The sequence below is a fragment of the Polyodon spathula genome, chromosome 6 (genome assembly GCF_017654505.1).
Source record: "Polyodon spathula isolate WHYD16114869_AA chromosome 6, ASM1765450v1, whole genome shotgun sequence".
NCBI classification, from domain to species: Eukaryota; Metazoa; Chordata; class Actinopteri; order Acipenseriformes; family Polyodontidae; genus Polyodon; species Polyodon spathula.
This window is the reverse complement of record NC_054539.1, coordinates 37,203,535-37,216,063: the sequence shown is the minus strand read 5'-3', so window position 1 is coordinate 37,216,063 and position 12,529 is coordinate 37,203,535. Positions and strand designations below refer to the sequence as shown.

Here is a 12,529-nt window from a genome sequence, read left to right as displayed (position 1 = left end):
CTGGCAGCCATGAGGATAAGCAGAGCATAGAATGTCCCGATAAACTGCAAATGACAGCACAAATTCCCCTAGAGTGAGGCAGGTGAGGATCGCTGGACTTGAGGGTTACTGAGAGATCACCGCAATCAACAATACAATTATCTAAAAAGTCTGATGTTGCTATTATAATTGAAATTAAATTGCCATCTTTACCGTCGATAATCTGGTGTCTGATATGAGGAGATAGAGAATGGTGCAGTAGGGAATTGACTGCAGGGGAAACAGAAGCGATTGCTGAGGCAAGGTTGTACTCCGGAATGATGACAGTCGGAACAGGGGTGAGCAGAGCCGAGGCGGATGCTGAAGCTGCAGCAGGAGCTGAGATGGGAGCCATAATGGCAGCTGGAGATGATCTTGTGCCGGTTCGGTTTTCAAGGGCATCCAGACAGGTGTTGATGGACTCGATGGAGTCTGCAATGGGTTGTATGAGGGCTTTCATGTCACTGAAAATTGTATTATGAAGATTAAGAACGGGGTCAGCCTGAATTGAAACTGCAGGTGGCGATGAAGCAGTGTTTGGAGCGGGGGAGGGCCGTCTGCTTGCAGCAATGCTCAGTTGAGACACAGCAGGCAGGGTGGGAGGAAAGACTGCTTCAGCTGACTCGAATTGACAAAGAATATTAAAGAGAGCTGAGCGATCGCTTCCAGGCAGGATGATAATGCCTTTGTCAAAGAGGGATTAGAGCATCTTGGAAATTGTTTTTGTAAAACGGACGCGGCTGTGATTGAGTACGCAGATGTGGGTGCTTAGAGTGGCGTGGCTAGTGTTCTGTGGATAGAGGAGCTGAAGGGCTAGCCACTGGAGTTGCAGAAGGGCTTGCAGTTTGATCGAAATCAGGTTGCTGTCATAGTCATTTGATAGAGACAGTTCAGCCATAGCTGTACGTACACGTGCTTACGGTCAAAAACTGAAAATGAGAGAGAGAGGGTAAAATGGTGCTTTAAATAGGAACTGGATAGTGATTGACAGGGGTCAAAATGGTAGGTAGAGCCCTAGCTAACGTCCCGAGAACCACGCACCAGGGCTAACATAAAAAGTTACTGTATATGAATTTTTTCTTTGCTCAGCTTTAATATATAGGACAGAAAACAGCCCATCATAAATCCAGCCGACAAGGAGTTGCATCGGAACAAAAACAACCAATGGGAAATACTCCATGTGGACTCAGGTACTGCCCAAAATAACCAAACTATCCAATCACAGGGGTACAGAGAACATTACAAAAGTATAACAGCGACACTCAAGCAGTGCTTCCGACACGAAATCCAAGGTTCTGATACACAAACAAATCTATGAACTGTGACAAGCTGAAGATCCAGCCTGCGACCAGCAGGAACAGATACCGTTTTCGGACACTCTAATACGAGATAACTATTCTAGTGTTTGCCTTAGTGTGGGAGTCCACTACTTAAGTCGTCTAAAATCCTAAAAGTACTTGTAATCAAATCTCTAACTTATCCCCTATTGATCACTGGAGAAAGAGCTGGATGAACATTTGAAATCGACATAAATTGAAATATATTCAATTTATTGAGCTAGCAGTGCTGGAGTTTGCGGTGGAACATCCCAGACATAACCGGACAAAGAATGCACATATTGGTGGAGGAATTGCTGTTTCAGTGGATTACCTAAATAGTTAATGACTCTTAGTTCTTTGCAGAGGCATTTTTTGGTACCCTGAAGTGGAGACGAAATGCGAGGAAGGCAGACCCCGGAACCTGGACCTGTTCTTGCCAGCAGGAGAGCCTTCGAGCGCCTGTATTGTTGAAGACACGGATCAGCTGGTAGAGGCAGCGAACGTCCGTTAAGTAGTCAGTGAGTAGCGTTTTAATCTTCTTATGAACTCAAGAATAAGCAGACCTTAAAGTAAAATTAACTTTTTGTTTTAAGTGGAATGTAAAAAAAGTATTAAGTAAGTATTACAATTCATGCTTTGAGTTAATGAACACTGCAGTAACTTTGTATGTGTCTCATAAAAATTGATGTGGGTTTTACAAGGCAATTATCATTCTGCGTTTAAGGCTAGAGTAATATAAATAATAAGATAAATAAGGATAGATAATTCTCGATAGATTGCCTTTATCTCGCAAGAGTAAGAATTGCCTTCTGAACCAAAACTACATATATGAGACTGATTTAACGATGCTTTCATTATCAAATATTAACGAAAGTAAATATTTGTGTTACTAATGATACCCCTGTTAAGATTAACCTTCATCTTAAATAGCTGTCAGGAATGCAGTTGTAACTTTAAGGGAATCTCCCATAGATTGTGTTGGATCGCTGATCAACCAGCCGGAGTGAGGTGGGGGCCAGACCAACAACAATGTAAGCTTATGCTACTAGTGCTGCTAGGAAATGCAATAAAACTCTGAAAACATAACACAGTGATTATTGAGATGATCGCAATTGACATGCATCCAATTTCAATTGTGGAGGATACTTTATTCAACAACTTAATGTCTTTTGTTGAGCCAGATTACAGAATTCCGTGTTTTTTTTTTCTAGTTTGCACTGGGACCGAGACTCAAGATGTTTAAAAAGTTGGAAGATCGCTTGCATTTTATGTTTATTTTTTGCTCTTCTTTTTTTTCCTACTGCTGCCAGTCAGACGAGTATGAACTATTGCTATTAGGAAAGGACTTTTTATTTAATTTTTTTTAGACTGAATATTGACCCTGCAAAGGTTACGAGTCTTTCTTTGACTTAACGTGAAACTGTACTTTAAATAGTCAGTTTGGTGTGAACATAACTAGTTACTGTCTTTTATATACAGTAACCAGGATACTGTATTTTAGCACCATTTAAAGACTGCATAACACATCTGTAAATAAAGCAATTAATGCTCGCCCTTTAATTAAAATAGACCTTTATCGTATCCCTGATGCTACTATTTTTTTCATATTGCTTCACCGTTTTGTATTTATATATAGGGCTTATGATTTTGTGTTTTACCAGGACTTTTCTACTCTTCTATAATAATTCAACTGATACCTGTTAAGCCATTCGTTTATCTTAATCACAATTGAGAAACGTTTTAATAGTAACAGTGATTTAATTGAAATGACATTTTTTTTTCTGTTTTATGCTAGACACACTTTTACAATTGTTATGCGTAACTGTATATACATTGATACAGATGAGTTACTTCTGGTTTTAAATGAAAAAGACCTACAATTTAAAAGTCCATTAGTTGTCTCACAGGAAAAAAACACGTAAATTAAATAAATGTTAATATTAACGCATTTCTCAGTTGTGATTGAGAATCGGCTTAACACATATCAGTTGCATTTTTTAATTAGTAGAAAAGGCGGGGTAAAACACAGAAAATCAGGAGCCTTATTTATAGACATATATATGGTAATTTATAAAAAGCTATTTGTGAATAAATATCTGTATATATATTAAATATGTTTTTCGATAAACAATTTTTATCATATATATATATAGATATATATATATATTATATAGAATAATATATATATATATAATATTGTAAAAATATTATAAAATTTTATATAAATATTTTATAAATATTTTTTACCCACACATTAAACAGAATCTAGCACCCATAGTTCGTATCCGGCTTCAGTCAACATTCCCCTCACGTTACTTCAATGGCATCGTTCAGTTACAGCAAACATCCCAGTAAACATTGGATCCTGTTTAAAGACATATTTTAAGAACCACAGTAATACCTTTTACTGATACAATTTAATTTCATGCCCGGTGTCCTGACCTACAATCCTACCAGACCTTAAACAATTAAATGTATCCAGTAACAGCATAATTTTACTATTTCTAAGTAAAGTTGTTTCCTGTGTAGTATGAGGTGTTTGTTCAAGAACATAATGCTAACTTTTTAGGCACTGTCTACACAGTGGTGTGTTAGCATGCCAACATTAAAGCTACCATAGAAACTACTTTTACAGTGCTTACAGAACAGAGTATCACAAGGAATATCAATGTACTGTATATATTCAGGATTCCACAGATATGAGACAGATATAGTATATTGTCAAATCTGCACTCCCCTGGCAGTATGGCTCACAATGTGTTTCTATTTCTAGCAGGTAAGCCACTCTGGGAATGCTAGCTTTCTAACAAAGTGTGAATACTGCCTCTTCTTTTCGAATGAAGCATTGAATTTGGAATCATCACAATACATTGTGTTAAGAATATCCTTATACAGTTTAAATCACAAAACTGTTCTATAGCTACAATATAGTAGGGCTATGTCCGAAGTTTCCAAGGTTTGCGCGCTACCCATCGATTGTTTTAAACCTTCGAAGGTTCGTCAGAGGGGTTTCACGCACTGTATTGTTTTTTTTGTTTTGTTTTTTTTGTTTTTTTTTCTGTTAACATAAACTGTTTGACAATGTATGAATACTATAAATCACATTAAATGTCACTCAGATGGAAAATTCGATCTTTTGATTTGTATAATGCATATTATGTAAACAAAAGTTGTTGTTAAAATCTGCTACCAATCGTTACGTAGGAACTCTCCATGGCGCCGCTGCAGTGTGTGGAGCAGGGTATAAAGTATCCAAAGCAGTGGCTCGTACCTCAGGCTGTACTGCTTCAGTGAAATATGTACTGAATACCTAGTGTACAAGACACTGTAAGAGAAGTGCTATGGTAGAATATGTTTGAAACATAGAAAATATATGCTAACACTAATCATTTTAATTTCGAAAATTGACCACCGTCTGCCCGTCTCCGCTCCAGCTCGTGTTATCCAGAAGCTATAAAGAAATGTCTCGAAACCCCTCTGCTGTTTGGGATTTTTTTTGTTAAATACCCAGACGACCAAAAAAAAAAGTTGAATGCAAACTGTGCAAGGGAATCATATCATCGTGGAGGCATCTACAATCTCTGGGGTCACTTGACAAGCATAAGTTCATATTATTATTAGCATTATTGATATTTTTAGTAGTAATACAATGTGACTGAACTTGGAACAATAACTTAAATAAATCTTTGTCCGCTGCAGTTGGTGCTGGTACAATGCAAGATTACTGTGTATATCGCGTATACTGTGTATACGTGTAAATAAACGTGTATTTTTATTTTTATTTAAATACATGATTACTGTTCTATATAACACAATTTTAATCTACATGTGAATGTTTTATTCCAAAATCAAATATAAACAAGTAGTATGGTGACATCACCAATAAATTATGCAAATGAGTACCATCGAAGGTTCGAAACTTCCTTCGGTAATGTGTTACAAACCATCGAAGGTCTAAATGTTCCCTTCATTGCAGCCCTACAGTATAGACTTTGTAAAATCGTAAATCATAGGTACATACTGGCACAGACTCCTTCAGTGTTGGGGAGTAGCACATTACATTAATCCGTTACTCTAATCCAATTGCATTTTTCAGTAACCTGTAACTTTAATCGTTCCTATTTCAGACAGGTAAGAAATATGGTAATAGATTACGTTTTCAGGGCTTACATTTTCAAACTTTTTGTCTTAGGAGCCAATGACTCGTAGGCTAAAAAAAATGGTGGCCAAATCCAATCGTTGGGTGCCACTTTAGGAGCACCATATTCAACTGCTTAAAATACAACAACTTGCTCAGACACTGAAGTGATATTAAATACAGAAACTTAATGCCTGTACTTGCTTGTCTGTTGCCTCATTCTGCTCAATAGTTAATTTATGAAGCTGATGACTGAAGAGTTGAAACGATTTACGATAACTTGGTAATATCATATCGAACACAAGCCTCAATAATATCACATTGTGAAAAATATCACGGTTTATTGTGAAAGAACAATATTACATTAATTTCAGCATTTTTTTTGTAATAAAGAAATCATTAATAAGCCATTGTCATTAGATTTGTAAAATAAACACATAGGCCCTACATCATCAACATCCTGTTTAAGGAAATGTCACTGATTGGTTGCGTGGCGCCTCCCGCATCATGTAGTTCAAAGAAATGGCAGCGAGTGAAAGAGACAGTTCACGGCCTTCAGACTCTCTTCAACAATTTAATAGAAAATAAAACGCTACAAGTTCAGTATGGGAACACTTTGGTATTCTCGGAGAAGATGAATACAACCTGGTCTGCAAAATATGCTTTGCCAAAATTAAATGCAAACAAAATAATACAGCAAATATGTTTTCGCATTTGCGACTCCACCATCCAAAAGAACACGCAGATGTAGTTGTTGAAAAAGAACATGCAAAGGCTTTCATATGAGCAAGGTTGGATTAAAGCAGGCAACGTTTTCCGAGTTTGTTGAAAGTAAAAAGCAGTACGTAAATAACAGCTCAGAAGTGAAGACACTGGACAGAGCTGTGGAATACTTCTTAGCCAAATATATGATGCCTGTTTACACTGTTGATTGTAAAGGATTCCGACAGCTTGCAGAAAGTGAATCCGAAATACCGCTTGCCTACTAAAAGCATTTTTCTAACAGCGTGAAAAAAAAACGACTATGTTTTCTGAATTGAGAGAGGCCATGGAAGTTAAATTGTCGAGTTTAACCGGTTAAGGGCAGCTAGGGTTCATGAGTGCCACAACAGATTTGTGGACAAGCAGGTGTATGGATCCATATATGGGAATCACAGTCCACTACAGAGTGGTAAACAATCATGTGTCAATCACAACAGACAATGAGGCTAACATGAAACGAGCATTCACTAACCTCCAAGAAAGCGATGGTCAGTTTGCTGATTTGAAAAGGTTGAACTGCTTTGGCCACAACCTTGACTTAGCTATCAATAAAGGACTAAAGCTGGATAGTTTTTTTAATACTAGCTAAACTATTGTAATACTTGTCAAGGCAGATGCAATAAATGTAAATCCGTTATGGCTTTGAATTTCCTTGTTATTAATGATAGTTGAAGTCTTGTAATTAGAATCTACTTATAATGACATCAGAAAAAAAAAAAAAAAAATGTTAAATAAGCCAATATGGAGGATTGATTTATTTATTAAATGTAAAAACACAGTGCTATGGATGTATTTACACATTAGTTGTGCTTGCTTTAAATGTAAAATATGTCAGCTATGGATTATTATTATTATTATTATTATTATTATTATTATTATTATTATTATTATTATTATTATTATTAACTTGACACCTTTATCCATAAGACGATTATAACTTGATGCTTTCGTACTGTAAAAAAAAAGTATCAATTTACAATTTATCTATCCATAAATTATCTTACATTTCAGAGTGAAGTAATTTTTATAAAATATGTATTTATATTAAAGGATGTGTCTACACTATGGGGCTTCACGGTTGATCCAGCGTCTACTTGAGCAGCAACAAGCCATCTCATCTCTTTTTTCATCTGATCGCAAGTCTTGGCATCTGATGCCTTGTGACAGAGACATTACCCTGTTTGAGGACTTGACAGATGTAACCGTACCCTTGCTACAGTTCACTGATGCTGTCAGCGGAGAAAAATGTCACTGCTTTTGCTATTCGTCCAATTCTGACCCACTGACTGGATGATATTCTTACTGCCCAACCTACAGACAGAGCACTTGCAAGAGATCTGAAAGAGGTCATCAGAAATGACCTGCTGAAGCATTATGCAGATGAAGTTCTCAGTCATCTTCTTGATTCATGAACTGTTTTGGATCCAAGGTTCAAGACGCCGCATACTATGAACCACGTGACTGCTGTTGCTCACTTGGTCGAGAAATGCATAGAATTGCACAGTATAATCAGAAGAGGCAGCAAGGTTTCAGAGGAAGGAGGCTTAAATCCATCTAAAAAAGTAAAACCAAGTGGTCTGAATAATTTACTGCAACAGGTAATTGTGACTATTTGTTTTTTTCTGAATATTGATTAGTGTATTTGGTGTAATGAACAGGAATGATTTTTTATGAATACATATTATTTGATATTATTTATTTGGGATATTATTTATGAAAGGCACTATAGAAAATTAATATCATGTTGTATATATTTTGCTCCTATTAGATCATTAAGGGACCTAAGACTTTCTGTTGGTTTATATTTGACCAGCTGAGAAAAAAACTGCAGTAAAAAATAGTTTAGAAGGTAAAATACATTTTTGAATATCAAAATGTAGTAACCTCCTACTGATTTGTTACATAATTTTTAAACTTGTCTTTAGATTGTAAGGAGAAATTTACCTCAGCCTCACAATTGCCTGCAAGATGACAATGTGCCAGAGGCCGCCCATAAAGAAGTTACAGCCTGTGTAGGCATGCCAGTCGTTGACATGAAGACAGAACCATTAGACTGGTGGAAAGGAAACGCAGAATGTTTTCCACACTTGGCACACCTTGCCAAGAAATACCTCTGTATACAAGCGACAAGTGTGCCATCTGAGAGATTATTTAGTGGCAGTGGCCTGGTGGTCAGTATCTTCGGGGAATCGCATGGTGTTTTTGGCTATGAATTTACCTTAACGTATACAGAATTAAAGAAGTAGGCCTACTCTTTTTGTTAAAATGAGAAACATAAGAATGTATAAAACAGCATGATGTTCCATTTTTCAAATGTTATTTTCCTGAATTTCACTGTTCAGCATTAAGACATACTCAGAGTGAATCCTTACATTTGAATGAACTGTCATTAAGGTAGTTGTTGTTGTATTTGTTTATTTGGTTAATAGAAAGTTGTATGATCAATGGTTTATTTAATCCAGGTAGTTTTAATTTATGAATATTTCAGTGCTATTAGTTTTAGCATATAGTCTAACGCAGGTGTTATTAACCCTGGTCACAGAGGATCCCTGTTCTAGCTTTCATTCCAAATGAGCTCAGCTTTCAGTTACCAAATTGGCACTTTCATTTAAGTAATAGTGTGCTAAACCAAATAATTTAAACTATTTTCAGCTAAAAAAATAAAATAAAAAGTTCTAGGGAAACCAGAAGACAGGGATCCTCAGGGACGATGGTAGAAAATCCCTGGCCTAATTTTTTTTTTTTTTTTTTTTTTTTTTTTTTAAAGAAGTTGATCTTAATTCAGTAGAAGAATGTTTTAGCTGCCATACTCACTGATTTTATTGTGTGAGGGGAAAACAATCTACTAACTGTTTTAAGTTTGATAAAAAAATAAATAAAAAGACATGCATTAACTGCGGTTTCCCAATGAGCAAATACCACAATCACAATTATCGCAATATTCTGTCTTACAATAATCGTTTTAGAGATTTTCAACATTGTCCCAACCCTAGATGACTGCAATTAACTCAGCATGTTTACATTTTAGATATTTTGCAAGTGTTGTGTATGGAATTGGTGACCTTTAACTGTATACAATGTAATGTAGAAAATAACCGGCTGAATTTCGCATACTCGGCGTTAGTTAGTGGAACACACCAGCTCTTCTGTTTACATGTTACCATTTTTTTTTATTTTTTTTTTCAGTACAAACAAGTTTAAATTTGTTCATTTTGTTATGTACGACATTAAAATACACCACAGCAAGCACACTGTCCTATACTTGAGATATTTCCAAACCACTCTTTTCTGAATGCTAAGTTTAGTGAATGGCATTGTTTCTACTGCAGTCAAGTAAGCTGCAGTAAACTTATTTTTTATTTTTCCCTAAATGTTTATTTTTTTCCAGTAGTACACTTCCTAAATAGTCTTCTTTTCTGTGTTCTGTTTTCACCTTAATTCCTGACGGTAAACAATATAACCAAATCTACTACATCTGTGACAGATGCAGCTGCAAAAGATGCAACAAACAAAAAAATCTGTTTGTGTCAACTGTTCATTAAGCACATTTTTTACCAACAGTACTCACGTGCATTTGGTCATCACCACAACTGTTGCATAAAACGGCTGTTACCGTATTCTGCTGTTGTTAATACGTCCCCTCTGGACTTCCAGGCGTTTGTGTCACTTTAAAACTTGTGCTATTCAGGCTTTTTTTTTTTTTTTTTTTTTACAGACCAACGTCACAGTACATCCATAAATAATGACATATGCTTTTAAAGTGATAGGCAACCCCAAAAAAACAGTTGCCAAAACATTTGTTTAGCTGCTTTGTCAACCATTTAAGTGAAACAGAACAGTTTTAACTAATTACATTTTTTAAACATTCTGTGTAAGGAAAATGAGCAAGTAACTGACATTTCCTGCTACAGGTTTGTGACAGGGCACACATAGAGATATGTGTTTTGTGGCTGGCAGCCATTCTGGCTCAGGTGTGGAGCAACAACCTGAAGCCAAGACGGCCACTTCTCCACAACCACGCAGTTTAAATGTTCAATTGTTTTATTTAATTAATTTATGAGAAAAGTGTATAATGTGGCAAGGTGGGAATTTAACTATTGAAGTTAATTACCCCTGGCCACAACCTATAAAAAAGGAAACTGAGAAAAGTTTGTTGAGGAAGGAGATGGTTCAGTGAAGGTGCTTTGCCCAGCATGAACAGAAAGAGAGAGAGCGTTTTTTTTTGCAGTGTTTTATTTAACTGTTTATTTTGTTCCTGTGTTTTCTTTATTTTGTTGTTAATAAAAGAGAGCGAGAGTGCTACACTGCAGTTTGAGTCTGGGTGAACTATTTCAAGGGCGCAAGCCTTGATGTTCCCAAATACTACAAGCAAGGACAAACATAGCACATTATCAGAGATACACCAGATATATCAGATATATGCATTTAACAACGTATAATTCTTTACAGTGGTGTAACAACCTAAAATCTATTTTCTTTAATCCACATTTGGTTATACCAGTATCTGGAGGTATAGGATTGAACTGCAAGTTCGTCAGTTTGTGTAAAATCTGCTGTTGACTTCTTCAGACCTTAATCAGTCAATGCTGGACGTGTGTTTGGTCTCAAGACATAGGCACATTGCTCTAATTTATTTACAGATTAGCTGTTTCACTAAATGGAACCACAGCTTAAAAGAATTCAGACTGAGCCTCCGATGTGAGGTTGGTTAATGAAGTGAGATCATCAAATGACAATGACAGTGACATTGCTCAATAAATGCAATCTGAAGGGGCTAACATGCTCGTTGACAATGGCAATTAGGATTGAATTAATCATTTCAACACTTACCTTGGCTGGTAGATACCACTTTGCATTCTGCTCAGGGCTTACAAGATTTGTGACCAATCCTCCAAATAATCCGCACACGATTCCCATCTGCAGTTAAACAGTAATACGTTTAAATTAGAGACTGAAATGCTAAATTACAGCTGAAGTGATGATTGCTGACTGGAAGGGAAAGCATTGGAATGGATCTTGCAACAGACAAGAAGATACACAGCTGCATTCCTAAACCATCAACAAGTTGTTTAACTCTACTCAGCATGGAAGTAACAGAATTACAGTAAATAAATATCTGGCTGATTCCACAGACAGGATCTTGGAATACCTATTGATATCGATGGTAAAGTTGTCCAACAGTAGTGCTGCAGTATATTTTTCAGATATTTATTTATTTATCTATTTATTTATATGTGTTTGTGAATGTTGTGCTCATGAAGGTATGGGTGTTGGATAAACTAGGATTACATTGTGGTATTAACAGTTATTTCTTTATCCTACATTGTCATTATCAGTTCACCTCCTTGGAACCATTCTTTCTGTTGCATAAACAAGTTATTTGCTAAATGTATGCTGCTCCCAAGAAATGTACCGATAACACAATGTTCTAGTTCTACTTGTGACAAACACTCTTTGAACTTACAGAACATCTACAGCTGATTCCAATAACACTTGTTTTCACAACGTACTAATATATATTAACCCTTTCATACCCTTCACAGTACAAAAGACTCCCTTTATGCAGTCCAGTTGTGTATATAGTTACATACATTTTTTCCTAAAAGGAACAATGGCATAGGCTAAAATCAAGCCCAGTGACTGCATATAGCTCTGGGTCTCTCTTAAGCTGAGACTGACAATAATCGTGCCAAGCTGTGTGCTGGCTTTGTGATCAAGATCACCAACTCATTTCACTTGAGACCTCAGCTAGATTCAAAGCCAGGCCTTCAGAGGTGAAATGCATTAGACCTAGCTGCAGGATAATTAGCTTGGACTCGTCTCAGAGATAGTAGATTCCACATTTAACATGCATATACTATAAGTTAATACATCATGTGTATTAGGCTGTCTCTATAATAGATATAATCCTGTGCACTGTAGGTTCTGAAATTATTCCTGAAATGAAAAGACACAACATATAATAATGAACTAATTATTGAAAAATATTTGCTGGTTCTGTGAAAAGACCCTACACTGCATTTACTTGTAAACTGTCATTGATACCACCAGTGAACTTCTTCATGGACACTCCTCAGCTAGTAGAATGTACACCCCTTTATAAATGTTCACCTTTGTTGCCTTATAGCCTGGAATTAAAATGCATTCATTTTTAAAAAATTTATCTACGCATCCTACCCCACAACTTCCAAGTGAAAAATATTCTAGAAATTTGTAGAAAATTAATTAAAAATAAAAAACTGAAATAGCTTGGTTGGATAAGTGTCCACCCCCCCTTGTAATAGCAATCCTA

General features: G+C 36.1%; 2 long non-coding RNA genes across 3 annotated transcripts in view; one reads left to right on the top strand and one right to left on the bottom strand.

Annotated features, from left to right (window-relative positions):
* Positions 1–12,529, bottom strand: part of LOC121317164 — a 168,155-nt gene that overhangs the window by 130,129 nt on the left and 25,497 nt on the right. For both annotated transcript variants that reach the window (XR_005950485.1, XR_005950486.1), the window contains exon 3: positions 11,068–11,154. This is a non-coding gene — a long non-coding RNA (uncharacterized LOC121317164). The remainder of the gene's footprint in view (positions 1–11,067; positions 11,155–12,529) is intronic.
* On the top strand, positions 1,746–11,074 carry LOC121317165. The gene is made up of 3 exons (XR_005950487.1): positions 1,746–1,855; positions 7,288–7,835; positions 8,163–11,074. It is a non-coding gene; the product is annotated as an uncharacterized LOC121317165 (long non-coding RNA).